The sequence below is a fragment of the Melitaea cinxia genome, chromosome 30 (assembly GCF_905220565.1).
Source record: "Melitaea cinxia chromosome 30, ilMelCinx1.1, whole genome shotgun sequence".
Classification (NCBI taxonomy): Eukaryota; Metazoa; Arthropoda; class Insecta; order Lepidoptera; family Nymphalidae; genus Melitaea; species Melitaea cinxia.
The window spans coordinates 4611555-4638775 of record NC_059423.1 but is presented as its reverse complement, the minus strand read 5'-3'; the positions used below and the strand labels follow the sequence as shown (position 1 = coordinate 4638775).

Sequence of the window (27221 nt, the reverse complement as noted above, 5' to 3'; positions counted from 1 at the left end):
ATATGTGTATGTATGTATGTGTGTATGTATGTATTTATGTATGTGTATATGTAGGTATGTATGTGGGTATGTATGCATGTATATTTGCATGTAACTATGTATGTATTTAAGTATATATGTATTTTATATCACTAATTCTGAATGTATATATAGCAAAATATGTATATGGCTTTTTTTTTTTTACTTTTTGTTCAGTTTTTTTTTCACTTTATCACAAATGCGCTTATGAGTCCCGCGATAACATCTTCTCTCACCACCATGGGTAGACTGGTAGAGATCTCTTACAGAGATAAGTTCGCCCTTGCCAACATTTTTTGTAAAAAATGACTTGTAATTATGATTTTTTTAAAGTGCAATAAAGAATATATATAAATAAATATATATATATATATATATATATATATATATATATATATATATATATAGTCTACTATATTTCTATGTTCATTGATTTATGTATTGTTCTATGACTTCGTTTTATCAAAATATTCCAACTAACAAAGGTCTAAATTGACTTCACATCGTTTAATTTTAAAGTGTCAAGTTTACCTAATCATTCATCTTGTGGTAGTCTCGCTAGAAACTCGGAGATAGATTAACGTGTTATGTCGAGACCGTAACTCTTCCTCGTTAGAATAAGCAGTTTATGGTTAGAAGTGGTATTTAACGGGAATTATTATTAAAATATGCTATGTCTTTTTGTCTGAATGAGTAATGTCTAAAAATATTTATTGAATTATTTGTTTCTTTTAATATCCAAACTATCGAATAATTTGTGAAATTCAAGTCTTTTAAACTTTCTACAAAAAAAACATACACCCACGGTCGTCTGTTCCTATGATAAGCAACTTAATGTTGTGTTATATGTAACAGCTGGCTGATACAGCTAAATACTTTTCTTTTTGAAAAATACACTGAAATATTAATACAAATATTACACCCAGATTCAGGTGTGAATCGAGTCAACAACCCGCAGAGTGGAAAGCAGAACCACTACAAGCAAACTGCGCCACCGAGCTGCTAATCATCGAGCACTACACCGTTAGGTCGTAATAATTCATGCACTTCGCTCTCAATTTGTATTTTTTTAAATGTCACTATGTCGGCAAACAAGCGTACGGCTCACCTGATGGTAAGCGATACCGTAGCTTATAGACACCTCCAACACCAGAAGCATCGCAAGCGCGTTGCCGACCCAATCCCCAATCCCCCCAGGAGCTCTGGTCACCTTACTCACTAACAGGAACACAATACTGCTTGAAAACAGTATCATTTAGCTGTGATCTTCTGTAAGGTCGAGGTACTACCCCAGTCGGGCTGTTCCATATTTTGAGCAGGATATTCCTGCTGTGCCCTACCTCAGTTCACAAACAGATATCGCAATGAAAACACTACACACACAATAATAAATCTTAAATTTTTTTCAATTTATTATTTACTCAATCGCAACATATAACAATAATAGTCTGGTATTGGTCTCATTAAGTAAATAGTATCAATTAAATAACAATGACAACATTCATATTGCATTAAAGCTATAACTCGGTCACATCCAATCAGTAATCAGTCATTACGATAGTAGATTCGATTCCCAATCATAACTAACGTTTTGTGTGGTCGTAACTTTGTCTTTGTGTTGTATTAACTCCCAATAACGAATTCTGATGTATTGCCATATGGACTTTTGGTATGGTCTGATTGTTCCGTTCTATGTTACCTATGCGTCTGGATCCCCAAAACACAATTTTCATCTACCACGGAATATTGCCCAAAAGATTTTTACATGACCAGCCCAAATTTCATTTAATATTATATTTGGATCAGCATAATCGAGATTGGCATGAAACTGATATGAAGGAGGAAGAAAGGTGAAGATTCATTTATCGCTAACTCACGACTCTCCTCAGGAATTCTGCCTCCCTTACTCACCACAGGAACAAATTTTTTTTTGCTGTGATGCTCTGTAAGGTTGAGGTACATCCAAAATTGGGTTGTTCCAAATTTTGAGCAGGATATTTCCTTGCTCTACATCAAATGTCATAGAACTGTATAGTGAACAGATGCTTTCAGAATTATTTTTATGACTCGCGACTTCATCCGTGTGGAATTTAACAAACAAAGTTATTGTTCAGTTATCAGAGTTATAAAATAATTAAATTTATAAAATAAAAATAGGCTGAGTTACTCCTTACTCACACCGGACACCGGAACTCACGCTGGACAAACAAACAGACAGACAGACAAAAATTGTAAAAAATGTTATTTTGGTATATATACCGTATATATATGTTATATATCCATATGCGTTTAGTAAAAAGTGATTATTTTAATATTACAAAGAGACACTCCAATTTTCTTTCTTTGTATAGATAGCCGCGTTGGCGTAACGATCACAGCTATGGATTGTGCCTGTTGCGCTGGCGGTTGCGGGTTCGATCCCCGCACATGACAAACATTTGTATTGGCCATACAGGTGTTTGCCGTGGTCTGGGCGTTTGTGCAGTCCTTGTGGGTCTCCCCACTATGCCTCGGAGAGCACGTTAAGCCGTCGGTCCCGGTTGTTATCATGTACACCAGATAACGATCGTTACTCATAGTAGGGAATTTATCCGCCAATCCGCAGTGGAGCAGCGAGGTGGATTAAGCTCTGATCCTTCTCCTACATGGGGAAAGAGGCCTATGCCCAGTAGTGGGATATTACAGGCTGAAGCGTATAGATGAATATATATTATATACATAACAAATATTACATGAAAAAGACTAAAATTATAAGCTGTGATTATAATAATTATTATAATAGTTAAATTATAAGTTAAGTCCGCAATCTGTGAACATAGTCTAGGCAAAGCTAGCCATTAGATTAGATAAACAACAGGTCCACAAAAGAATCGCTATGGATCCATGAGGCTGTTGAAATTTAAAAACATTTAAATTTCAATAGAGAAGATGGCTGGCCATAACCATTTGATTCAGATCCCATTATTAAAATAATTAAATCAAAAACCAAGCATAATATGCCACAGATTAAACACTCAGTTAACACTTTCTGCATAGATAGGACTAACTAAAATATTGATGTGTGTAGATTATTTTCGAATAGCTTTTTAACGTTAGGACATATGACACCTCAGTCCTCCAGCGACCATGGTTGCTGTTAAGTATCCGAAACGTCGGTCATTTAAAAACCTTAACAAACCTCATTGTTGTTTCATTATAATGAGTGAAATTCGCGTAAACATTAGAAAACAATATATAATGTTTAAAGTTATTATAAGCTGCACACAAGCTTTATAGTAATTTCGTGATAAGCGTTAACAATTTATATAATAATTATAAGGCTATTTAGTAATTTTGAATTTCGCCAAGATCCGAAGACTTAACTAATAAAAAAAAATTTCAAATATCACTACATAGTATAAAACAAAGTCGCTTTCTCTGTCCCTGCACATGTATGTACGCTTAAATCTTTAAAACTACGCAACAGATTTTGATGCGGTTCTTTTTAATAGATAGATTGATTCAAGAGGAAGGTTTATATGTATAATAACTTCCATTAAATAGTGGAGAAATACTGTTATTTTTGAGTTTTCTAATGTTATGTCGTAAATAATTATTATTTTTTTCGCTTAAATTGCAAACGCAGGCTGAACCCTACGAGATTTATCAAAATAATGTACTAAGTATTGTACACATTGAAAAGGTCTACAGAAAACTCCGCGATGGTATATACCTATCTCTTATGGATATTCCACAATAACATTTTTTTGTCATTTACTTTTTACGACAAATAATGGCTAATTTTCGAAGCGATTTTAACCAATACAGCATTAATCCTTATCCAATTAAATACCTTAAATGTATTTTTTATTTAATATAGATCTATATGGCCCTTTACAGCATATGATTTAAATGAATATTTTCGAAGATATTACAGATTTAAAAATCGCGGTACGTAGCGTTTGCGGCGGTTCCGGCCGGCTTTTACTCTAAGTTAACGCGTGCGGGCCACGGGCAGTAATCAATAAATCAAAACTACTGGATCGATTTTAATCATTTTTTCAGTGAATGACATAGGCTATAATTATATTTTATACCCGTGCGAAGCCGGAGCGGGTCGCTAGTAAGTAGAATAAAACAAGTCGCTTTCCGCCGTCTGTGTGCTTAGATCTTTAAAACTACGCAACGGATTTTGATGCGGTTTTCTTTAGTAAATAGAGTGATTCTAGTGGAAGGTTTATGTGAATAATACATGCATAACATTGTAGAGCAATAATGACAGTTTTCGCAACCGTGCGAAGCCGGGGCGGATCGCTAGTGTCTCTATAAAATTACCACACGTTTACTAGAAAAAGATTTAATTCTTATCCCAATAAATTAAATAATTTAATTTAAAATTTTGTGAGGTATTTTTGTCATGTTTTATTTATATTGTACTGTGTGGCTACGGTACTACTAAAGAATATAGCCACCCCCTCTCTTCCCGTGGGTGTCGTAAGAGGCGACTAAGGGATAACACAGTTCCGCTACCACCTTGGAATTTAAAAAGCCGACCGGTGGCGCGATAACCATCCAACTGCTGGCTTTGAAATACAGAGGCAGAAGACAGGCAGCAGCGTCTTCAGTGCGACAAAGCCAGCCCTGCGGTCACCAACCCGCCTGCCAAGCGTGGTGACTATGGGCAAAACACATGAGTTCACGTTATTTTTGGCGTAAACTTGTGGAGGCCTATGTCCAGCAGTGGACTGTATAGGCTGTAATAATTATTTATATTAATTTAATACAGAGATACTAAAAACAGAAGAAGAATAAGAAAAGAAATTTATATTTTTTTCAAAACTGTATTAAAAAAACATTGGTCCTGTGAAAGACATGTCTGAACATAATAGATATATTATCATGTAAAGTATGCAACATCAAGGTAAAAAAAAAAACTTATAAAATGATACCTAAAGTCAAACCAACTGTGGATTCTCTTTTCTGAAGCACCTTTTGTTATATATGATTGTCTCCTAACCGTCCAAGATATCCAGACCTGTAAGAGTGTAAACAATCACCTCTAAGTACCAACAACTCATCCAGATTAGAGGGGGATGGGAAGGTCGAATAAATTGGTTGGATATTTCGCCAGGGCATGCGCTATCCGATTCTTCCTCAGTCCAACGACGCTGGCCGATACAAGCATACGTTCGTCAGAATAATAAAAAAATAAAAAAAAAAAATAATGTAAAATCGAATTAAAGATCGAATGTAATAATTTGAATTTGGAAAACGTGTCAATTTTATTTTAAGTAAGAAAAAAAGATTTTACTTTAAAGTATTGTCTGTGTAAATAATTTTTTACCTGTTGCACTTACTACAAACAATTGTGTAGGCGTTGTAGTACCGTAAACGCGTTTTTATTCCGCTACGCTATCGTAGAGACTTGATTACATACCTTTATTAATATATCTGTAGCAATGCTAACACTAATTAGGGTTTTTTACTGAATCAATTTAAAGTGAACTTTCAAAGTGATTAAAATGTGTTATGTCTGACGGTCAGTCGAGACCGCCTATGTCTTCACTGTCAAAATGCAAAACACATGAAATGTGGGCAGCAATGACAAGATCCATTGAAATTCTGGTTGCATTCTTTGAATATTACGCACAGAGGTAAGTACATATAACAAACATAACCTTTTTTTTATGTAACATTAGCCACAACTAGCTTTTCGTCGCGGTTTTGACTGCGTGGTTTACAGGATTATAATTTTCCCGGTTTCAGCGTCAAAATAAAGTTAAGTACTAGGTATGTCACTCATTGATAAGGCAAACTAGTGAAATATTTTCGAAATTGATCCAATACCTTTTAGATTCATTAATTACTAGCATCCTGCCACGGCGTCGCACGTGTATTTAAATAAAATTTCAAAATATTTTTTCACTATTTTTTTTTTGGAAATATAATATAGCCTATGTCACTCGCGGACAGTTTAGCTTCACAACAGTGAAATGATTCTCATAATCGGTACAGTAGTTGCAGAGCCTTGTTAATGCAAAAAAAAACGAACAATCAAAGCTTGCCTTTATTATATTAGTATAGACAAACAAACGAAAAATCAAATCTTTCTTATATATAATATTAGTATAGTTAACCTCATCATTATTCTTTTCAATATTATATGTAAAGTTGCATAAATGATTCAGATGTGTAGCTTTAGTGACGCTGGCTTTTATGCAGAATATATCACTGCTATGAATATCAAATGATGTGCTGACAATTTTTGAAAGAGACTGTTGAATTTTCTTGTTTTACTTTGCGAAATATACATATTTATGTTCTGAGTGTGGTACCTATATTATTATAAAATATTATTATTTAGTAAATACAGACTTGAATATCAAGCCATCACTTATATGATGTAAATATTTGATTCTGTTACTCTCGATATATATATATAGATATATATATATATATATATATATATATATATATATATATATATATATATAATAATTTATATCAAATAATTTATTTTTTATTTCAGATTTTCATCCTAAAAATTGTTAGTAACATTTGAAAAATTAGAACTAAATTTACTACGACTATGTAAAGAACAAAAGTCATACATATGTATTTTTTTTAATATATCTTTATTACTATAAAATATTTATTCTGACTAGAGTAGTCAGAATAAATATTTTATTTTAGTATAACAAATATAACGTAGTTTTTTTTGTGAAAATGGGAATAATTTTAAAGGATTATAATATTTAAATCGATTAAATCATAATAAATATGAATACGATTTGAAATATCAACGAAACTCAATTTAAAAAAAAAAAAATTCATTTTGGAAACAAATATTAATTCACGTACAGCGATAAATGACTTTTCTTCATCATATAACACTATATAATACAAACATTCAAACACTAAACATATTCAAGCAATGTCATATTCATTATTGTAATCATGCTTTCACTATAACAAATGAACTGTATGAGACAGTTCTTCAAACTCGGGGCCGCTTTTCCCACAGGTGTAGTGGCAAATGACGTAGGGTTTGAAATGTCAAGTACATCCTTCATTGTCGGTTTTAACCCTTGCTATAAAATACATTAATGGCGTACGTCCAGGCTTTTAATGTCGAGTAAAAACGGAAAAACTGTGCCACCCTTTAGCCTTTTTGTGTAACTTTGTGGAGAGTGAAATTATTGATCGGGCTCGAAGGACCAAAAAATAATTTATTTTTAGGTAACTAATGTTGCTTATGTTTTAAATATATTGCTAAACCATATTAGGATTTTTTTTCGTGATTTTTAAAGTATTGCCAATATTGTCCTTCAAAGTTATGTAATAAAGGTTCATTAGAAGGGAACGCAATAAAGGATAAGGCGAAGCAAACTTATGTCTTCTTGTAATAATGGCTTTAGTTATGTTGCTTTAGTGTAACGAATAATATAAATAAAAACAAACGTTTCTATCGTTACAAATGAAACCGAGAAAAACGAAATTAAACTGATTACAAGTTCCTTGTTAGAACTATTATAGCACATAGTTCTTTTTACCCTAAAATTCAACACAATTTCCGTTTAAGCGACGGAAAAATATCTTATAATACACGGTCGTCTGTTGCTATGGTAGGCAACTTAATGCTGGTGTTTATAGGTAAAAGCCGCCTGATATAGCTAATTTTTTTTTTTTTTTTTGATAAATTTACATAGAAATATAACATTACATATATAAATATATAAATACAAATATTAGACCCAGATTCAGACGAGAATCGAACCCTCAACCCGCGGTACAGAAAGCAGGGCAACTACAAACTGCGCCAACGAGCTTGTCGAAGTCTAATTATTTGTCATTTAGTGTGTCTAGTTTTTTGTAATTCATTGCTACGTAGTTAATTTTTTTTCAGATTTCAAGATTATGTCGCAAATATTAAAATGTCTTGTTTGTCATTTCAGAAATAAAAAACACTGTAAACCTTAGTATTAATTGCATAATTGTGTTTGCTTGCAAACTAAAAAAATTGACTCCAAATTACAGATGAAAAATTAGTCAATTAAATTCGCGTTATCAAAGATTACTCAAAAAGTATTCGTCAGACCTCGATTAGATTCAATTGAGACTACGTGCATCAGCTTTTGATTAAAATAAAAATCATAAAAATCGGTACATCCAGGGAAAAGTTATGTGATAATACAACGTAGGTTGATGAAAAAATACTCAAGTAAACACACATTATTAGATATAACTCGAAAAGTACTTGACAAATCTCAATTAAACTTAAAAGGGACTACATGACACGCACCACCTTTTAATTTAAAAATATCATCGAAATCAGTCCATACAGTCAAAAGTTCTGAGGTGATATATTACAAAAAAATACAATCGAATTGAGAACATCCTCCTTTTTTGAAGTCAGTTAAAAATATATGTCAAAGTACATACGAAAAATATATAAGTCAAAGTTAATAAATAATTAAATCAAAAAACAACAGTTAAAATTCTGAATTATATGTATATAAAAATAGGTAGTTGGCTCGTGCAGTAAGCTCGAACAACGCTGCACTGCAACAATTCTGAGATCATTTTGTTGTTCACGCGAAGATACTAAATATAAAACGTAGTATAAAATGAATAAGCGGGCAAACAATTTGACGGTAAAATGGACGCAGTATCAAAATTCATTCGAGCAGTTTCAAAGTTCTGATGCGACACATCTACTGTTTCATTACAACAATCCTTACGCAGAATTGGGTCCTAAAACTTTTTTACGAGCACTAACCTTACAAGTTTTGCGTCTGTTTCTCGAAATCTTCAAGATCAATACCAGGTATATTTTATTGTCAAACAAGTTACGTAAAAGAAGTCTTGGAATTCGAAATAATTGGAAATAGGCTTAGGAATGTAATATATGGAAAATGGTTGTGTTTAGACATACATATTTAAACCGAAATTATTTTTCTATCCTAATAGATTTTTTTTTCAATTTACTGGCCAATACATAACAAATACATTATACTTTGCAATTTAAGTACCACGAAAACCTCGCGGGTTTATCTGGGTAAAGAGAGTCAGAGCTCAGTTAATTCCGTTTATTTTTGTAAAAAAAAAATTTAAATCGTGATTTGTTTTTCGTGGTACTCTTATAAATTTCTTGCAGCCCTCTGGGCAGTTCGTTAACATATTCGGGTATTAAGTAGTCGTCAGTTCTCTTTCCATACTTATTGTTAGTTTGTGGTAAGTGATATTTAAGGTTTGAATCATGTTGACGTAAGCCTGTATTGAAAAATCTGATCTGGAAATCAACACAGAGCCTATATAGTGGTAAAAATTTAGACGACTAGATCGAGGTCAGATGCCCATTCTGTAATATTATATGTAATTTTGTCAACTTTTTTTCTATCAACTTTTCTTATATACCGGGAAAATTTTTCAGAGACAAATTATTTCATATTTAGTGAGCCATCTAACCGACCGATTATTAAAGATTATTTTTTAATTGAAAGGACGTATGTGTTCTGGCCCTATTTAAACTTAATTGAGATCTATCGTTATGAGCTGCCGAGTTATATCTAAAAATGCCTATTTACATGACTATTTTTTCGTCGACCTACGTTGTAGTATAACGCATAACTTTTTACTGAGTATACCGTTTTTAGTGATTTTTGTTTTAATCGAAAGTTAATGCTTGTTTTGTAGTTCAATATTTTATTGACATCTAATAACTAATCTTTGATAACGCGTATTGACGTGACTTGACTAACGTTGTATCACTTGTCGATGTAATGGAAGTCGGTTTTATTTATTTTTTGTTTGCAATCAAACACAATTTTTTTGTAAGCATAGCATTTAGCTAATAAAAGTTTGTCGAGGAGTGTTATAAGTATGAAAAAATTAATGTAATCAAGACATTTAATTTTGACTACATTTAATGTCAGTGTGATAATTATGTTTTCAATTCTCAAGAGTTTAGAAGCTCTCAAATGAATATTTATTACAAATACAACTGGCCATATATATCTACTTATACTTATATTATAAACCTAAAAAGTTTGTTTGTTTGTTTAAACTCTCTAATCTAAGTAAATACTGGTTTGAATTAAAAAAGGGTTTTGTGTTGAATAACACATTTAATGTGAAGACTATAAGCTATATCTTAACTATATACCTTAAGCTATAGCTTAAGCTATAGCTATTCCCGGAATATAAATGGTTGTGAAACCGCGGAAATTTGCTAGTTAAAATATGAAGCGACACCCTGAAATTGTTTGACTCCTAGACAAATCCCTTTTTTCCACAGAAGAGAAGGGTTCAGTTCATTGTTCAAACCGCTATGTTTTTATAGTGTAAAAACTGGGTTAAGTTATGATTGTTTGGTGAAAACACATATCTCATTTTCCGAAATATTCAAGTTTTCTCAGGATGTTATTTTAGCACTAAAAGTCGGTAGTAATTTTATTTTACCACATGAATGCATATCTGTTTTTAGAGGAAATTCTAGTTATACTAGAACTAGAACTCAGCATTATTTGTCTACTGGTTTTAACTCCCAGGAGTATCTTTTTCGTTAATCTGTTAATCAAAGTATTTTGTATTTAATTACATCATTATATATATAACTGAGGTAGGGCACAGCAGGAATTTCCTACTCAAAATATGGAGCAGCCCGACTGGGGTAGTACCTCGAACTTATAGAAGATCACAGCTAAATAATACTGTTTTCAAGCAGTATTGTGTTCCTGTTGGTGAGTAATGAGTGAGGATTGCGGATTCGATCGGCAACGCGTTTGCGATGCTTCTGATGTTGCAGGCGTCTATAAGCTACGGTGATCGCTTACCATCAGGTGAGCCGTACGCTTGTTTGCCGAACTAGTGATATAAAAAAACCATTGTTATTTATTTCTACATGATAAAACTGGGTTCCTAAGAGAGAAGACGTTAAGATAGGTTAAGATACGTTGATCTTAAGAGTAGCTTGTCCTTGCTTTGTCTTTTGCGCGAGAAAGAAAATATTAAATAATATAAAATATTGAATAAAATTTACAACATATCTGATTTATTGAAAATAAATTTAAGTGTAGTCCCGTAGGATATTTAATACAAATAATAATTATAATGTCGTAAAAGTTCTTATTGGATAAACTTATTTTTCAAACAAAGATAAATCCATTTTATTATCTTCCTTATACTTCTTAGACATTTGTTAGAGGAATAAAAAGATTTTAATATTCACCCTCGTAAAAGATGACGCAATTGTTTTTCTACGATGATAATAATAGGCTTAAAAACTTGTTATACCCTCATTTCTTTTTTTTTTTTACAAAGCCTCAGACAAAACTAACGTAACAGGTTAACTAAAGTATAATAAATGAAAATCCGAGTTTTATTTAAATCGACAAGTACGGAACACATTATAAAGGATAACATAAGAAACAGCTTGACAGATTTAACAAGTAATTTCAATTTTAAAAAATCATCAAAATTAATATAAACATATTAAAAAAAGAAATAATTGCGCCTCTTATATATCCAGTATATAAGAAATAATCCATAAGCCTCTTACTCGGCGTAGGAGAAGGATCGGATCTTAATCCACCACTCTGCTCTAGTACGGGTTGGCACTCGCCAATATATCATATTCCCTACTATGAGTAACGATCACTATCAGATATTTATGATGACAACCGGGATGGACAGCTTAACGTGCTCTACAAGTCACGGTGGGAAGACTCACAAGGACAGACGTCCAACCCAGAAAGAAAATCTCTACCAATACAAATATCCATTGTATCATTGTTTCAATATAATATAATTCAAATATCCTGTTAAAATATTAGATTTACTTACGTTCTGCCAATTTGCATAGCAAAACTAACAAAATAATATGGAAATTTGTTTTAATCCTAAGAATATAATTTTCCACGAACAATGCCGGAGGCGCCATTCTTGTTTATTTTGGAAAAGGGAGCGGAAATTTTCAACTTTATTTTATTTCCTAGGACAAGCAAATGGTATTTATATAAAAATTTAATTAATTACTATGATTGCGATTAGATAGATTAATGCGAAGAACAATAGTTTTGGCCCTCAGTTCCCAACAGCTTCACTTTTCTTGGCTACGTAAGATTGCCGGTGTAGTCTGGATGAGGAATGTGGAAAACCGGGATGACTGGCGCGAATTTGGGGAGGCCTATGTCCAGCAGTAGACTGCAATAAGCTAAACTGACTGACTGACGGACAGACTGACTGAAGATAAATAGCAGCTTAAGTTATTTTTATTTGTTTTGACTATCGAGAGTGACTTAGTAGCTTAGTACAGACTGACTGAGTAATAATAGTAAATATTATTAATTAATTAAATATAAAATTAAAATAATACTATTAATAATAGGAAATTATATTGTACTAGTTGATATTTGCTTTAGCTGTGTTTTTAATAAAATATTACATCAAAAATCGTAAAAAATGAACTGCAAACAAAATCATTTTCTCAATTAAGTTGATTTAGCTGGTAGACCCTCTACATTTCGATTCAATGGCGAAAAAATACGTAACACTAAATGAGTCTGGTTAAAGGTACAGAGAATTTTTTTGTGGGCCAGTGTAATCAAAGATCTATATAATATATTTTTTTTTGTTTTTCAAAAGTGAAATAGCTTCCATATAATTTTTCATGCTTGTCATAAATTGCCTGTCGACTTGTTTTTTTCTCTACTTAGATGTGTACATTATAAGAAAACCAATTACAAACTATGAGATATGTATTTAAAACAGAAATATATGACAGTAAATTACTATATTTTCAACACAAATAAGATTAACTCGCGCAACGGTCACAGTTCGATCCCGACATGACAATCATTTGTATTGGCCATACAGGTGTTTGCTGTGGTCTGGGTGTTTGTGCAGTCCTCGTGGGTCTCCCCACCGTGCCTCGGAGAGCACGTTAAGCCGTCATTCCCAGTTGTTATCATGTACACCTGATAGCGATCGTTACTCATAGTAGAGAATATATCCGTCAACCCGCAGTGGAGCAGCGTGGTGGATTAAGCTTTGATCCTTCTCCTACATGGGGAAAGAGGCCTATGCCCAGTAGTGGGATATTACAGGCCGAAGCGTAAATATTTAAAAACCGCAATTATGCTTATACAGTAAAATATGCGTTAATAACATTAAAGAGAAAATTTTGCGATGGAAATCAAGATTTGTGATATACTGTTTCTTATAATCTTAATTTAGACAGTTAGTAACGAAAGGTGTATAAGCAGCATGAAATCTCGTATGTACGAACGAATGCAACCGAGGGCATAAACCAATAGAAGAGAAGTGAAACGCTTTGAAAATTTGATTTGTTCAAGTGCAGTATATATGCTGTGATTATGTTACATCGCATTACTAAGTTACGAAAGTCCTGAGGATATATTTTGAACAAACGAAACTTGAAACGAATTTTTATTACTTAAAATTACATTCACCATAACAACACTTCATTTGCACCATTCTTTTAAAAGCGATAACGCGTATTCCGATAAATAATTCATATTCGAAGGCTAATTCAAACAAGCCCAAAGCGACGCTACGTGACCTAAATCGTCCTATCATTATTGGAATAGATTTAAATGAATAGAAGCATTGACATACTTTTTGGAACGTTAAGGTGACAAATACATATAAATTAATTTACTTTACCGTGAATCGGTCATGTAAATTTCCAGAAGGAAACTTAGGTAGAAACCTAAGTTAATGTTTTCTTTTTATCCTTCATAATAAATAAATATCTACACACACACGGTCGTCTGTTCCTAAAGTAAGTAACTTAATGCTTGTGTTATAGGTAACAGCCGACTGGTATAGCTACATTTTTTTTCGATAAACATCCTTATAAATAAATAAAGATTTAATTTAATATTACACCCAGACTCGGAGTGGAAATCGAACCTACAACCCTCGGAGCAGAAAACAGGGTCACTACAAATTACGCTAACGGGCTAGTCAAACGCAAATACGTAAAATACGTAATTTTATTAAGAATATATATTGCTCTGTACTATTTAATAATGATATTGCCTTTTCACGTAGATGTTTGCAGATTTAATTTCTAACTAGTTGAAGAAGGTCATAATATTTTTCTCATGATACACAGGAACCAGTTTATTCCCATAGTAATAATTTTAATTGCTACATTACTTGCACGACTCCTTGTTCCCTAATTTAATATTAATTATCCGGATTAACGTTTTGTATTAAGAGAATTTATTGGGCAGTAAAGTAGCCTTTTACAATATTTCATTTAAATGGATACTTTAGAAGATATACCCGTTTTAAAATTACGCGAAAATAACCAAACAAGTATTATATCATAATTGTGTTTACTATTGAAAAAAAACTGTCTTTAATCACATCGACAAGTAGTACGACGTATTCGGTGAAACAAGACGTAACTCAACTGTTAAGATTTCGATCAAATTTTAATGTGACCACATAGCAAGTATCAGCTTTTGATTTAAAAAATCAAGGAAATCACTCAGTAAAAAGTTATGTTTATTTTTTTAAAGTCGGTTAAAAATATTTGGCTGCCGAGCTCCACCTGAACTTCCCTTTATGTCATTAGTAAACGAGAAATGCGGCGGTTAAAGGACGGTTATATTATCATTTAATAAATAAAACACCACAATTTTTCTTCTCACAATAACACTTTATGATAAATATTTCATTTATTCATATAATAAATACGTCCATATTAAACGTAATATTGTCATACCCGCCTTCTAAAGAAAAGCTTTACCATTTTTCTTACCCTGTCATAAATTTACCCGGATTATGGTATAAATCAAACTCACCTGTACATCCCGGGTAATTAATAACCGGGTTTTGTGCTGCTTATCGATTTATGCTTGGCTGGATTTGATTTTCAAAGGAGTATTTTTTCGTATAACTGAAAACATCGAGAGTATAATTTTGTTATTAACCGACTTCCAAAAAAGGAGGAGGTTCTCCATTCGACTGTATTTTTTTATTATTTGACTGGGTTGATCGATTTCGACAAAAAATTTTTTTAATCGAAAGGCGTTGCGTGTCATTTGGTCCCATTTATTTGAGATCTAACAACTATTTTTTGAGTTATATCTAATAATGCGTTTTTACTTGCATATTTTTTCGTCGACCTACGTTGTATTTTACCGCATAACTTTTTACTGGGTGTACCGATGATTTTTAATTCAACCAAAAGCTGATGTTTATCATGTTTGAATAATCTTTGATAACGTGTTTTTACTTGACTATTTTTTCGTCTACCTACATTGTATTACCTGTCGATGTAATTGAAGTCGTTTTTTTTTTTGTTTGCGAGCAAACACAATTATTCGAACAGTAGAAAAAAATATATGGATAACTTTAGTAAATTTACCATTTTATGACAAGAAAAGAAAAAAAAGTATAAAAATACACTAAAAACTAAGTTTAAAAAAATAATAAATCATATTCTGCATAAGCTTTTTCCGTGACTTTGTTCACGATTCAGTAAAATTTAATATAAACCAGTCAGATTAAGTTGAGGCTTACGTTCAAAGGATTCTATACAATTCGGGTGCAAAGTTGTTTGGACTTATTACTAAATTACCTATTACTAATAGTTTCTGAAGCAATAATCCAAAATATAGTTACAGAATGCAAACTGGAGAGCTTATGGAAATTAAAGAATTATGGAATAAGAATAGAAGTCGCAAACGCGAGTGAAGCCTCGCGAACGGCATAGCTTAAATTCACGTATATATCTGCATTATCGTGCTGTGTTTGTGATAACTGATTTGTAGAACTTGGAGGGTAGTTGTGTAAATTATCTATTGTTACTCTGAACTTGTTACGTGCTATAACTTATTTTGCTATTATGAGTGTAAGATAGAAAGACGGTGTGCGGATAAATCAACAATGATTTTTCTCATACCGTTAAACCCTGCTGAAAATTTCAAATAAAAACGATGATTTGTATGGGAGGTTATTGTAAACTATTGTGTATTTGAAACAGGGATTGAAAAATTTTCATTAATTTTTATCAGTTTTTACCTGACTTATCTGGATTCCAGATAGATCTATTTGGATCCAGATAGCTAAAGTCATTGTTTTTTTTATGTAGGGAAGGCTAATTTAGGGCCTATTTTACCAGTTCAGTTTAACCTTAAGATTCTTTTGTATGTTTATTAAATAAAAATGTGATTGAAATTATGTTACGAGTTAAACATAGTTTATATTCAGAAATATGGGTTGTGACATTCAAAATAAATAGAAGTTCAAACTAGTTTTAACTAGATAAAACTAATAACAAATTAAAACTTATTTGAGAACGAAAGTGAAGCTTTTGTTTTAATTTTTTTTTTTTTAATATTAAATAGAGATGTGTGTTTTTTGCCGCTTGCCATCCGGAACCGTAAGCCTTTTGCCATCCTAGTTTTTTATTATTATTATGTAAACTAGTGAAAAGCTTACATCTGATCTCTGATCTCTAGCCAGTCTGGCAGTAACTTATTTAAAAGTTAAAATTTATCAGCAGATTCTGTAAGTTGTTAGTTAATTATCTGCAATAATGCAAATAACTATTCAATCAAACAATGTCAACATATTCATCTTTATCGGAGTTTCGTTGATATTCGTTTAATTATTCTTGGGAATGTGTTTATCTAGCTTATGGAAATTTTATCTAAGAAATATGAACTCGTTGGAAAAAAACACAACTGTATCTCTAATACGTTAGAAGTATCTTGCCGCTTGACTCAGTTTTTTAACCGACTTCAAAAAAGGAGGAGGTTACTTAATTCGACCGTATATTTATATATTTTTTATGTATGTTCGGGAATAACTTCGTCGCTTATAAACCGATTTTGATAATTCTTTTTTTGTTGGAAAGGAGATATCCCTGGTGGGGTACCATGATAAGGAAAGCAAGATCTGATAATGGGATCCCAAAGAAATCGAGGTAAACTCGAAAATCCGCATAACTTTCGTCTACCTACGTTGTATTACTTGTCGATATAATTGAAGTCGGTTTTTTTTTGTTTGCCTGCAAACACAATTATTTTTAATCAACTAGGTCGGCAAACAAGCACTTACACAAACTACAAATATATTTTTATTAGAAACTAAATTAGTGAAGGAAAAATCATAACTAAACAAAATGAAAGAAAAATATTACGAGCTAGAATATTGACTTATAGCGATATTTTATATAACTAGGTCGGCAAACAAGCCTACGGCTCACCTGACGGTAAACAATTACCGCAACGTTACCGCGTCCATAAAGACGGCTGCAATACCAGAAGCATCGCAAGCGCGTTGCTGATCTCACCACCGACCTCTCTATGAAGCTCTCATCACCCTACTTACCATACACATAATTGTGTTTGCTCGTAAACGAAAAAAACCGACTTCAATTACATCGACAAGTAATACAACATAAATAGACGAAAAAAATTAACAAACACACTAGTCGTCACTACGATTTTCGACGATTTCCCTCGATTTCTCTGCGATTCCATCATCAGATCCTGGTTTCCTTATCATGGTACCACACTTGGGATATCTCCTTTCCAATAAAAAAATTATCAAAATCGGTTCATAAACGACGAAGTTACCCCGAACATACATAAAAATATATGTATCTATATACATATATACGGTTGAATTGAGTAACTTCCTCCTTTTTGAAGTCGGTTAAAAACTGATAGAAAGCAGTATTATTTAGCTGTGATCTACTGTAAGGTTGAGGTACTTCCTAAGTCTAGAGTGCTGCGTTCTACCTTATTTCATTCCTAAAAACTACCTTAGTTCATTCCTAAGTAAAATGTGAATAAAAAAATTCTAGGTGTTTTTTATTCAATTTGTAACAGAAATACTGTGCCAAGAATGCTGTAGTTTTATACCAGTAACTTTTTTTTCCGCGTTTATTTAAAATATTTCAACGGCATCGTTCTTAAGTGTTCTCTTGAACACTTAACGAAAATATTAACAGAAATTTTCCAAAGAGAATACTCGAGTACTGACAGTCTACGGTGTTTAACTCAAACGATTATTCATACATTTTTGATAACTTCACTAAGCAGGAAACGATTTTCCTCAACACAATATAATGTTCAATAATAAGCCTTACGATGTCGAACTTAAATCCTTAAATCCAATGAACAATAAAATAAAACAGAAAATGTGAAATTTTATTATTCACTTGTAAGGAGGTTAATGATTTGTACCAGCTAGTATTTTATATTTAGCATCACCATTGCACCCATGCTAAACCGGGGTGGGTCGCTAGTTAATATAATAATAACTTATTTTATACAATGCAAATAACAATAATATATCCGCCAATAAGGAATATATACACCAACCCGCATTGGAGCAACGTGGTGGATGGATTAAGCTTTGATCCTTCTCCTACATGGGGAAAGAGACATATGCCCTGTAGTGGGATATTGCAGACTGAAGCATTAAATAACAACAAATAAGAAACATCCAACGTGAAAAAACAGTCCAAGAGGACAAAATCTACATTTATTGTTTTATATTTTCAGTTTAAAATTAAGAACTAAAAAGGAAATATACACAGGCTATTAAGCTGGCCGTCGCGGATTCGATCGTTGCTCATGATAAAACTGTGTGTAGATACTTTTGGTTTCGGAGCGTTTTGAAAACTATTTATTCTAATTTACTATTAACTAACTTAATTTAAATTTAAAAAAAAAAAGAAAGACATGTAACCGATTTGGAGGCTTTAATGTCTCTGACTTAAATATTACAGTCTCGGCCCAGCGGACGTCAGGGGGGGGGACCAGACGCTAAGTTTGGGTCTCTTGCTAATTCTCTGAATTTTATTTATTGTATCTTATTCTATGTACCTTATCCTATATATCCTATTCTATGTACCTTAATCTAGAGCGGATGGAGTCGTAATTATAACTAGATCATACAGTTGTTGTTGTGTATTGTGTATGTTGCCTTTTTTTAACGTGGGAAAAATCCATCACGGGTACCCGTTATGTCAGACTCCTACTGACTAAAAAACCATCACGCGTAAGCAGTCGTCCGCCTGGGTGGGGCGAGATAGGGTCGCACTAGCATCCACCACCGTGTATGTTGTCTGGCCCAGCACAAGAGTAAATCGTACTTCCATTTAGTGTGTGGTGCTTATTTATTTCATTTACTTAATGTACCTATATTTAAAAGCTTGACATTTTAATTTAGCAACTAAACATTTCTAATTTACTCTTTGAATTAATATCTGAAATTTAAGTTTGATATTTTCACAGTTCAGTTTTTTTTTTTTTTTTTATGTCACTAGGTCGGCAAACAAGCGTACGGCTCACCTGATGGTAAGCGATTACCGTAGCTTATAGACGCCTGCAACACCAGAAGCATCGCAAGCGCGTTGCCGACCCAATCCCCAATCCCCCCAGGAGCTCTGGTCACCTTACTCACCAACAGGAACACAATACTGCTTGGAAACAGTATTATTTTGCTGTGATCTTCTGTAAGGTCGAGGTACTACCCCAGAAAACTAGTTCACTCAGTTACTAAAATACTAAGTTACAATTGACCTAGATAGGAGATGACGTCAGTGCAATTTATGAATTCGACGAAAGCTCACTTAACGCTGTAAACACGCAGATATACAGCCGAATAAGTTATAAGTATTACAAAGCAACATTATTAGCAGTTAGCTAAAGCAGCAGTGGGATATTACATGCTGAAGCGATGATTTAATTTGAAACACACACATACAACTGTATACACTGAGGTAGGGCATAGCAGGAATTTCCTGCTCAAATTATGGAGCAGCCCGACTGGGGTAGTACCTCGACCTTACAGAAGATCACAGCAAAATAATACTGTTTTCAAGCAGTATTGTGTTCCTGTTGGTGAGTAAGGTGACCAGAGCTCCTGGGGGGATTGGGGATTGGGTCGGCAACGCGCTTGCGATCCTTCTGGTGTTGCAGGCGTCTATAAGCTACGGTAATCGCTTACCATCAGGTGAGCCGTACGCTTGTTTGCCGACCTAGTGATATAAAAAAAAATTATTCAAGGAGGCTTCAAAACCAGTTTTGAATCGTCATTTTACAAGCTAAAATAATAATTGTGCTTGCATGTAACGGACGCTAAAGCACACCTGAACGCGTTGACATGTCTTTAAAATTGCATGAAATTATTTCAAACACCCGCAGCGTGTGGATTAAAAGTTTTTTGTGTGATATTTTTTCGCCTGTTGGTGTTTAGTTGCACGTGGTTGGGAGTGGTATTTACATATTTATCTAGTGGTCGCCCAGAGGTCGAAATTCGACCATAGTTAATTTAACTTATAAGTTTGAACATTAAACAAAAGTGTATATATGCGTGTGTGTGTCAAATACAGGGTAGTGTGTGTAGTGTTTTTTTTATTTATAAATATGATTTATTTTTTATCGTAATTTTAAAAAAATATTAGTATTAAGCACTCTTACTCTATATAAACTATAAGTGTGCGAAATTTCATACTTTTCCATCCGCGCAATTTTCGTAAAAAGGGGTACAAAGTTTCTGCTTCACGTATTAATATATCTATAATATATATAAAAGCGAAAGGTCACTCACTCATCACGAAATCTCCGAAACTGTAACACCTACAAACTTGAAATTTGGCAGGTGGGCTCCTTATAAGACGTAGGCATCCGCTAAGAACGGATTTTACAAAACTCAACCCCTAAGGGGGTAAAACGGGGGTTGGAAGTTTGTATGAAAGTGCTATGTTTTTGAAGTAAGAGGCTTGAAATTTAAAATGTAAGCTCTATAGATGGTGAAAAGGTGTCCAAATAATGTATCTTTAGAAATCAACTCCCTTTTGGGGTTAAAACGGGGGATGGTAGGTTGACTCACTCATCACGAAATCTCCAAAACTATAACACCTACAAACTTGAAATTTGGCAGGAAGGCTCCTTATAGGGCGTAGACATCCGCTAAGAAAGGATTTTACGAAACTCGACCCCTAAGGGGGTAAAACGGGGGTTGCAAGTTTGTATGAAAGTCCTATGTTTTTTAAGTAAGAGACTTGAAATTTAAAATGTATGCTCTATAGATAGTGAGGAGGTGTGCAAATTATGTATCTTTAGAAATCAACTCCCTTTAGGGGCTAAAACGAAGGATGGTAGGTTGACTCATTCATTACGAAATCTCCGAAACTAGACCAGCTACAAATTCGAAATTTGGCAGGTAGGTTTCTTATAGGGCGTAAACATCCGCTAAGAACGGATTTAACGAAACTCGACCCCTAAGGGGATAAAATGGGGGTTGGAAGTTTGTATGAAAGTCCTATATTTTTGAAGTGAGAGACTTGAAATTTAAAATGTATGCTCTATAGATAGTGAGGAGGTGTCCAAATAATGTATCTTTAGAAATCAATTCCCTTTTGGAGTTAAAACGGGGGATGGTAGGTTGACTCACTCATCACGAAATCTCCGAAACTATAACAGCTACAAACTTGAAATTTGGCAGGTAAGTTCCTTATAGAGCATAGACATCCGCTAAGAACAGATTTTACGAAACTTGACCCCTAAGGGGATAAAACGGGGGTTGGAAGTTTATATAATAGTCCTATGTTTTTTAAGTAAGAGACTTGAAATTTAAAATGTATGGCTCTATAGATGGTGAGGAGGTGTCCAAATAATGCACGTAATCTATATATATAAAAGAGAAAGGTCACTGACTCACTCATCACGAGAACCCAAAAACTGCTGGAGGGTCCATCCATCCAGGATGGATAAAGATGAAATTTAGCAGAGAGGTAGAATATAGTTAGTAGACGTCCGCTAAGAATGGATTTTGCGATATTCCACCGCTAAGGGGGTTTAATTGGGGTTGATAGTTTGTATGAAACATATACAGCAGCTATAAAGTTCGTCGATAGGTTATTTATACTGCAGCTTGAAAATAAAATTAAGAATGTGGTGTATAGAGAGGTTTTATAAAAACAACTATTAAATTATACTAAATTGTGCCTTTTAAAAAGTTACTCAGTGTAATAAGCATTGACCGAGTGACTGAAAGTAACTGAAATAAAAAAAAATGCGTTAAACTTCTTAATAGTAATGCATATCTTCATAACCACGCGGATGTAGTCGCGGGCAACAGTTAGTGTATTATAAAACAATGCCCCCAAAAGTGTATGTGATCGATTTCCTCAAAATCTACCGAACGGATTTTCATGCGGTTCAGGAGGAAGGTTTACGGAACGGCTAAGAGGATGTTGATGAGAGTTTCACTGGAAGTTTGCCGGGAAAGCTTTGTGACACACTGATATCAACGCGGGCGAAGCCGCGGGCACAGCTAGTAGAAGATAAATAAAAATGAATGACCGAAATGTATCTACGTGAATAATATCCAAACGACTGCATCAAATTGGATAGTTCTCTTACTTCAAAAAAAAAGAGGTTCTCAATTCGACTGTATTTTTTTGTTGTTGTTTGTAACCTCATAACTTTTTATTGGGTGTTCCGATGTTGATGATTCTTTTATAAACGAAAGCTGGTATTTCTACTGTGGTCCATCGGTTATATTTCATCGAGATCTGACGAGTACATTTTGATCCCCAAAAACACGTATTTAAATGACTATTTTTGTGACGCTGTATTACTTGTCGATGTTAATTGAAGTGGTTTTGTTTTTCCTTTTTCCATAAATATGGTTGTCGTCTATTGTATAGTGTAAAATTAAAAAAGGAGTCTATATATTCCCAAAAAATTGTGCAAGAAAATTGGTTAAGCCAACGAGTTTAGGGTAAAATCGCATAGTTCTTCCGAATTTTTCTAAATTCTCTATTTCGTAAAACTGTATTCGCTTTCAATACAAATACGTCAACAAAAAATAAAACCGATTCAGTTTTCCTGAAACGAAGCTCATGCAATAAGCGATTTCGATCAATACTGATTTTTCTGATTTTTCCATTTCAGATTTTCCTTCCGGAATATTGACAGTGTTGGTTTCCGTTTGACAAAATATACTTATGGAATGTACAAAATGGTTGACTTATTTTTAGGTTTCAAGACGTGTAGATTTTTTCTTCAATTTAATAAAGGTGAATTACATTTAAACTCGTCCATCAATTACGTAGTGTTTTTTTCTTGGAACTCCAAAAATTGGACATAACTTTCAGTAATATAATCCTAATTACTCTTCAGTGGATTTCATTTGATCCTAATTATAATATATCTTCAGTAGATTTCGTTTAATAAATTTGAAATTAAGTAATCCACTAACCAAACAATTAACGACAGTAAAATGAAATACTGTTCAAATGTAGTAATAACTAGATTTTCTTTTATTTGTAATAATAACTATTAACACACACAAACTATTATAGCTTACACTTTTACTTACACATTTTATTATTAACAGCGACATTACGACTGCACTGACACGTTAATGCTCTTGTTGTTTTCCTCCTGTTTTCACCCATTTATAGTCGTCGAGGTAATGCATTAGAACTTGAAAACTTTACGTTTTGCACTTACTTGAAAACAGCGCCATGCTTGAAGTAGCTACGAAAGGGTTGGCAGTTAATTACTTTTGGAGTTCAAAAAGGAATTTTTTGTTTTTATTTTATTTTATTGAATTGAGGTAGGGCACAGCAGAAATTGAGGTAAGGCACAGCAGGAATTTCCTGCTCAAAATATGGAGCAGCCCGACTGGGGTAGTACCTCGACCTTACAGAAGATCACAGCAAAATAATACTGTTTTCAAGCAGTATTGTGTTCCTGTTGGTGAGTAAGGTGACCAGAGCTCCTGGGGGGATTGGGGATTGGGTCGGTAACGCGCTTGCGATGCTTCTGGTATTGCAGGCGTCTATAAGCTACGGTAATTGCTTGCCATCAGGTGAGCCGTACGCTTGTTTGCCGACCTAGTGACATAAAAAAAAAAAAAAAAAAATATTTATGTTTTTTCATTTACGAATTAGTTCTATATGTAATGATTTTTACGACACAAGGTAAAAACAAGGTATTTCAAAACTTTCAAAATTTTGATTTACATACTATTTATTCTGAAATATCTAAATATTAATAAGCTTCACGCTTCAGACTGTAATATCTATTTGCTGGGCATAGGCCTCTTTCCCCATGTAGGAGAAGGATCAGAGCTTAATGCACCACGCTGCTCCAATATACTTTAATAACTTAACATATATATAAAGTTCTAACATATTATTTAAATTAACATAAACATTATTATACCTAACACCTTTAAAGACACTGTAAAGTGTTGTGCGTTCATGTGTCACCGATATCGATAATCCATTAGCCGTGACCCATGCGATGACGGGTGGTCGGTTAATCGGCTATAACCGGCTCGAACCGGATCCGTCTATATTATATATTGCGGTATTTCATATCGATATCTGTTATTTTAATTAGTTATTTAATATGATTTGATTAATCTATACACGTTTCTATTGAAGGCTTCTTGAGTTGAAATATATTCAATTAACTATACTTGCGTGTCTATACTAATATAGAGAGAAATTGATTTTTGTTTATTTATTGTAGTTAAAAAATTGTTGCAAGAGAGATTAAAAAGAACTTTTTCCTCCAGAACTTCTGTTTATTTATTTGATCTTCTAACTATTTCTTAGCATTTCAAATAGTTTTAGATCTTTTTTTTTAATTTAATATGATAATTGTTAAATTTACTTACTTTCATCTTGATAAAGGTATTTCTAATAAAAATATAGTTATTGTGTCAGGGTATTCTGTTTGTTTCATATACTAAACGTGTATAGTCTATATCTTTAACAAATTGACATTTACTATCGGTTTTAAAAATCGAATTTGTTCACTAGCGACCATAACGAGGCATTTAAATCTAAAAACTATTAACAGGCGATATAGCATAAAAATATCGATAAACGACGAGGAAAACACTAAAAAACAAAAGTGGTTTGTTGCAAGAGCTCAGCAAATACTATTTTCTAGCTTATGAAGCACATTCTAGAATCTAGGTAAGCTTACTTGTGTAAGAAAATATATACCATATGTATATGTTTCTTTCTTTCTTGTTAAGTTAAAAGAGCACAGCAATAGAATATTTCTGACAAATGATATAATATCAAGGAAAGTACTCTATTAGGTTGTTTGTTCAATTCTTGTGACTTTTTTAGATTGAGTCTTGAAATGGTTTATGGCATTTTGTTGTGTGATGTTATTAGAGAAGCCACTGATGTTGGGATGATGGACATGGTATTACACACAGGTGATATGCATGTGCCTATTACGCCGAAGTTTTAACGCAAGGTGTGACCTCATTAGACTCCCTTAGGGCGAACATCCACCGTGAGCCCTCGTAAAGGGTTTCTAACCTTCCTTATGAGTCTTAATATCCCCCCCCCCCTCCTCTCACCGGTGGAGTTGTAAATACCACTAGGGCAAACAGCAATATTTGTACACATTAAAAAATAAAATAGTATAACTTTTTTCTGTAAATATTTGAATTTTTTGTAAAAGTACTTTCGATTCATTCGTATCTTTTTTCCAACTACCCGCCTTTTCAATGTTTGATTAATGTAACCACTCTTAATATTACTCTCTACTAGCTGTAAAAGTGACCTTCATACCACCTTTTTTATTCGTGAATATATCGATTTTTTTTTATTCAAACTTATCCCGAAAAAAAAGATTACAAAAAGTACACTTATACACTCACACTTCAGCCTAATACAGTCCACTGCTGGATATAGGCCTCCACAAGTTCGCCCCAAAGATGGAGTGAACTCATGTGTTTTGCCCATAGTCGCCACGCTGTACAGGCGGGCTTGTGACCGGAGGACTTGTTTTGTCGCGCCGAAGACGCTGCTGCTCGTCTTCGGCCTGTGTATTTATTACCACACAGCAACACAAAAAGAAGAATTACCTCATTCAGTACATCGTTCGGATGTTATGCGCGTACATACATTTTGCCGATTATTTTTTTTTTTCATATATATTAATCGTGTGAATGTTGCCATTTCTATCTTTTATTATTAAGTGGCCGTATTTTGGAAATCTAATTTTATTTATACGTATATAATAGTGGTAGTTTTACAATGAGTGCAGAAATGTAGAGTGAATAAGTGGTAAGAGGTCACGTTTGCTCGTAGAGATTGGCATTTAACTGACAATGTTATTGCCATACTACTCCTCGCCATCCATGTGATCCTGGTACGCGTCTGCTGTAACGGCGCAATTCGTTTTATTAAATGAAAAATGAAAAAAGTTTTAGTTTAAATGAAATTAGACTTAATAGAGAAGAATTAGTTTTTTTTTGTAACTAGAATTTATATTTAAAGAAATAGGTTTTATATTATATATCGTAATACTCGGCGTTGATGGCTGAGGATGGTCTTTGGGAGACTTCGAAAGCTTGTTTTAGATATGTAGTTTTACTACTTTTTGGAAATAAATAACATAATATTAAGTAAAATAAAATGTATATATAGTTTTTGAGTTTGTCCATTATCTCTAGGGAACAGACATTTTCTTTTTACAATATTAGTATAGAGATCAGAGATCTCAATAGAGAAGATGGCTGGCAATTACCACCTGCTTGGGACCCCATTATTAATATAATTAAATCAAAAACCAAGCATAATTCACCACAGATTAAAGACTCAATTAGCACATTCTGCGTAGATGGGACTGTATAAGATATTGATGTATGTCGGGTAGTTTCGAATAACTTTGTAACGTTGGGACGTCTGACACCTCAGTCCCCCCGTGACCATGGTTGCTGTAAAGTATCCGAAACGTCGGGAATCAAAAGATAATAATAAACCGCGATAAAATCCGAAAAAAGTTGTTTCATTAAATGAGTAAAATTCGCGTAAACATTAGAAAACAATATTAGTATAGATAAGTAATCGTAGCACAGTTAAGATATTAAATGAAATTAAAGTAATGAAGTAAGGAAATGAAGGTTAAGTGTTAACTGGCTCGTTATTCTTGACAGAGCTCGTGTTGACGGTTATCCCTTAATAAAGGTGATTGTTATATTATTAAGTTTGAGATGAAAATTTATGAATTAGGAATAGTTTGTGGATTTACCCGCTTATATTCTAATTATGTAGAAATTTCAAGGTAAGAAGGAGGCAATGCAAGATGAAACCTCCTACTCCACTCCAAAAACCTCCTTGGCCACTAGAACCTAGCTAGTTACCGTGCTGTAATTTTCTCTACGAAATCTCATTTTAT

The 27221-nt window shown here is 33.3% G+C and overlaps 1 long non-coding RNA gene across 1 annotated transcript; it reads left to right on the top strand.

Annotated features, from left to right (window-relative positions):
• Positions 1-3013: 3013 nt before the first annotated feature.
• On the top strand, positions 3014-26731 carry LOC123668299. The gene is made up of 3 exons (XR_006745559.1): positions 3014-3077; positions 3531-3538; positions 26700-26731. It is a non-coding gene; the product is annotated as an uncharacterized LOC123668299 (long non-coding RNA).
• Positions 26732-27221: the final 490 nt, after the last annotated feature.